The 4990-nt window shown below is 37.2% G+C and overlaps 1 pseudogene across 1 annotated transcript; it reads right to left on the reverse strand.

Annotated features, from left to right (window-relative positions):
* Positions 1 to 205: 205 nt before the first annotated feature.
* LOC309631452 (small ribosomal subunit protein mS31 pseudogene) lies at positions 206 to 3962 on the reverse strand (annotated as a pseudogene). Its single transcript has one exon. The product of its transcript is annotated as a small ribosomal subunit protein mS31 pseudogene (transcript).
* Between the last annotated feature and the right edge of the window lie 1028 nt (positions 3963 to 4990).

Here is a 4990-nt window from a genome sequence, read left to right on the forward strand (position 1 = left end):
TGCAGAAAAAAGTTGAAATAACAGGGCTGAAACTGCTATCCTTAGTAAAGCCTGCTTGCAAGGCTGGCCCTGGGCTGGGGTCTGTTAACTTAGGTTTCAAGGGGGTTCCAGTCATCCCCAGAACTGGTAAGAGTGGCTCGCTGGGCCTAAATTGTTTATACACAATATGTCTTATACTGAACACCTGCTTTCCTTCTTGGAGTCTGTAATTTTGATACGTGATAGCCAGAGGGTGCATGCATAACAAACTCCCAATAAAACCCTTGGCCACTGAGTCTTTAATGAGACTAGTGACAGCGTTTTACACATGTTGTCATAACTCACTGCTAGAGAAATTATGTCTACAGGGAGAGGACTTTTGGAACCTTATGCCTGATTTCCTTGACATTTTACTACATGTGGCTTTTCCCTTTGCTGATTTTCTTGGTATCTGTATTTGTTTACCAGAGCTGTGTAACAAAATACCACAGACAGCAGTGGCTTAAACAACAGAAATTTACTTTCTTGAAGTTCTGGATTGACATGTTGATAGGAGTGGTTCCTCCTGGGGCCTCTCTCCCTGGGTTGCAGATGGCCACCCATTTTCTGCCTCTTCACATGGTTATTTCTCTGTTCATGTGCCCCTGGCGTCTCTCTGTGTGCCCAAATCTCCACTTATAAAGACACCAGTCATATTGGATTAAGACCCATTCTAATGGCCTCATTTTAACTTAATCACCTTTCAAAGGCTCTGTCTCCAAATACAGTCCCATACTGAGGTACTGGGGGTTAGGACTTCCATATATGAATTCGGGAAAGGGTGGGAGAGGCATGATTTTAAGCCCAGAACAGTATCTATTGCTGTAATAAATCATAGCCATGAGTACAACCATATACTGAGTTCTGTGAGTCCTTGTAAATTATCAAACCTGGAGGTGGTGTTGGGGGCTTCCAACAAAATCAGTATATAGTCATTTTTTTGTAAACGTTCTGTGTGTGCTTGGTATGAAAAAAGATTATTTACCAATTTTGGGGTATGTCATTCTATATGTGTAAATTTTGTCAACTTTGTTAATCATCTTGTCTTCATGGTAATTTTTTTTTCTGGAATGTTTTTTGGTGCCTTTGTTATTTTATTTTATTTATTTTATTTTATTTTTCTGCTGGTTTTCTCTCCTTTCTGTGTAACTTATTTTTGCATTGTAAATCAGGCATTTAGTTGAAAAATTATTTGTAGCAATTCTTTTGTAGAAAATAGGATTTACTTTTCCTCTTGCAAGGTGCCTGGAGACAACGGCAATCTAAATCAATTCATTCAACTCTGGGTTTTGAAATGATTTGAAATTGCTTTACAGCCACTAAGTCTGAACTTCTTCCAATTAAACCATAATTTGGGGATGTAGCTTTTAAGAACCCAATGTACATTTTTTCATCCAAGCCCTACAAGGCTGTTGATACCTCTGATACACTTCTCAGGCATTTACTTTCCTTTACTCAGTTAAAAAAATCCCCTAGAAAAAATGCTTCTCAGTTTTATTTCTCTGAATTTCCATTTCCTCTTGGATCTTATTCTAAGAATGTTTCACAATCTTGTATGCTCTCAGGATATTTTTTACATTTTATCAAGCATTTCTGATCATCCTCAGCAGGTAGATAATTCCAAACTAACTAGTATAAAAGTAAAGGTCCTCTTAGCCTTCATTTCTCATTTATCAAATGTTATTATACCTCTACTTACTTTGAAGGTTTATGATGATGGTCAAACTAGATGTTTGAGTCAGCCCTTTGAGAAGTTTCTTGTCTGCAGTCTACATATACAAACTCCTTCTTATTTTCATTTGATTAGCCAGATCAAAGAAATAAATCTTTTGGGATAAGCCCTTTTTTAATATCTTTTTTTAGTAAATGATACATTCATCTATCACATGAACATTGTGTTGTTAGAAAAGCCATTTTAACCTTATTTCTTAAAAGAAAACTTCTCATTTGATCTGAAATCTATGTTTTTTTTCGAAGATTAATTCAAGCTCTTTGTCTTTCTGGGAGACAACTATAATCTACTTTTCTCTTAATAAATATCTCTCTAAACCTTCTAATATATTTTATATTAAATATTGCTTGTAAATGTACTTAAATCCTACAATCATCTAATGAAAAACCATAGCATTTATAGATAGAAAACTGTACAAGATGCTCTGGGAATAGATATGTTCATACAGTCAACTTCTTTTTTCTTTGGCCACACCACAGGGCATGTGGATCTTAGTTCCCAGACCAGGGATAGAACCTGCGGCTCCTGCAGTGGAAACATGGAGTCTTAACCACTGGACCACCAGGGAAGTCCCCATACAGTCAACTTTTGTATCCAATTATTTCAAAATATTCTCAGGTGTCTTATAAGTAAAAAAAAAAAAAAAAAAAATTAAAAAGTATACTCAGCAAAACTAGAAAAGTATTTTGAAGGAAGTGTAGAGGAAACAAGCTACACAATTTTGAAATAATGTGTTTCCAAAAGAACTTCTATTACCAGTAGTAAGCACTAGGGAGAAGAGAGCTCTAGACCTCTCCTTAGCAAGCATAAGTTTCTTTTATGCTTTATCAACTCTTCTAGAAGAGCAGAGTCTGATTGGCAACTTAAATTTCCACTGAATTGTATTTTAAAAGGTAACATAATACTATTGAAAATAAAAGAGATGCTGAAGGTTCCAAGCACAGTAGAGTTATACATTCTTTTCTACAAAACTGATGGACCACTAGAGCATGTTTGTGAAGTTATATTTATTAATAGAATTATATTTGTAATGCAATTCAGTGGATTTTTCATTAAAGGAATTGTGCAATAGTTTGTTAATGGATGTAGTTGTTGTGTGATGATATTTAAGCTTGAACTTTTAAATATTGGATTTTTTTTCTAGTAAAATTTTTAAATTATAATATGAATCTCCAACAGCTTGAAATAAAAATTTCCATGGTCTTCAATTGAACTGTATGCCGCTTTCTTTTAGAATGTCCCATTTTTCATTAAAATAATTTCTAAACCGCTCTATATGTTCAACCTTCTGTTTAACACTCAGATATGGGTTTTTGGAAAGGCCACAGGTCATCAACTCCATGAAGTGGCGAATTGGTCCTTGTTTTGGAAAATCCTCCAGGTATTTATCCAGAAATATATGTTCATGAAATTCTGAACCATCATCATCAAAACCTGCTTCGTTGTTAGTTGGGAACTCTCACAATTTCCCCTCTTTTGTCAACTGGATCATCTCTTCAAAACCATTCTGAAAGGGTTGTTCACTGACTGCCGCTAACTGCTTAGAAAATTCTACATCCCAAAGAGGAGGTGCTGCCTCTGTTTCAGGTGCCTCTTCAGTAACTGCCTTAAGCTCAAAAATATTAAGCCTCTTCCCCTTGAATATATTTTTCCTAAAACTTTTTCTCAGATCAGCAGCCTTCTCTTGGCCAAACAAATCATCAGTCCCTTCATCAAACTGAATCTGATGCACTGGTCTTGGGCTAACTCTAGCTGTGGCAGATCTGGCAACTTTCATATCTGATATGATGTTAGTGAAACTAATGTTAGGTCTCTCTCCATCCTTCTGTGCCCTCGAGTCTTCCTCGCGCTGCTGGAGCTGCTTGAGCAGCTCCGACTTGGTCATCTGCTTGTCAAAAGGGAGAGAGTCTGCAATCGCGGATGCAGCTGCCACCAACTCCGGGCTCCGGGACTCACTTCTCTTTTGGGGGGCACCTTCTAGAGCTTTCTGAAGTCTGCCAATTGAAGCCTCCAGACTTTTAAGTTGTCTTCTTTTGGGTGGCTTTGTTGTTTGTACATTTACTGTGCTTAATTCAACTTTCATTCCCTTAAGAATATTTACTAAGTCTGTTTACGTATTCTCCTTTACACTGTGTTGGCTCTTTGTCTCCTTGGAAATCTCACGGGTTGGAACAGACTGCCCATCTTTCTTGCTATAGATCACGCTGTTAGTGCCAAATATCTTTGGATACTATTTTGCACGATGGCGGCTGCCGATACCTCTGGGCCTCCGGAGCACAAAGGGAGGCGAGAACCTCGGAAACATCGCGGAGAAACAAACAGAACTGGGCACACAGGGGCGACGACGCGTCCTCTAAATATTGCATATTTTTAAAGCAGTATTGCTCATAGTAATATGGGGATGAATATAAGGAAATGGAATTTTGATTTGATATCTATTGCTTTTGACTGTTCATCATCTATCTCCTCTTCATTGGCAATGAAATGAAGGAAAACTACCCTTTGGAAAACTACCCTTTGTTTCTCATGCTCTCTTGCTTCTACCCTTTTCTAATTAAAAGGAATGTGACTCACTAGGCCAATCAGACGCTTCCTGTTGGGAATTTGAATCTTGAGCAGCATGATGAGAATAACAAAATGTTTGGAACTCATTTATCCCAATAATAGTGGCCTGAAAAGTCCAATCAGTTCGGCTGCCTTGGTCCTAGAAGATGCCTTGTGTCCTGTCCTCTGTATTGCCTGATTACACTGCTTTCCTTTATTTGTGCCCTACCAAATTCTTCCAGTAACTTTGCCCTCCTTTTTCTAAGTTAATCAGAATTGTTTTCTGCACACAAGTGCCTAACCAACTGGTGATTTTTAGACAGAAAGCACATGGAATAATAGGTAAATCTTTTTTTTTTCTAATTTCAATTTTTAATTGTTTTTTTTATAGAAATACATTTTATATTGGAGTATAGTTGCTTTACAATATTGTGTTAGTTCATAGTGTACAGCCAAGTGAATCAGCTATATGTATACATATATCCACTCTTTTTTTCATTTCTTTCTCATTTAGGTCACCACAGAGCATTGAGTAGAGTTCCCTGTGCTACACAGTAGGTTCTCATTAGTTAGCTATTTTATACGTAGTATCAGTAGTGTATATATGTCAATCCCAATCTCTCCCAATCCATCCCATCCCAACACTTTCCCCCTTGGTATACATACATTTGTTCTCTACGTCTGTGTCTCTATTTC

The sequence above is a fragment of the Balaenoptera borealis genome (genome assembly GCF_965194805.1).
Source record: "Balaenoptera borealis genome assembly, chromosome: 6".
Lineage (NCBI taxonomy): Eukaryota > Metazoa > Chordata > Mammalia > Artiodactyla > Balaenopteridae > Balaenoptera > Balaenoptera borealis.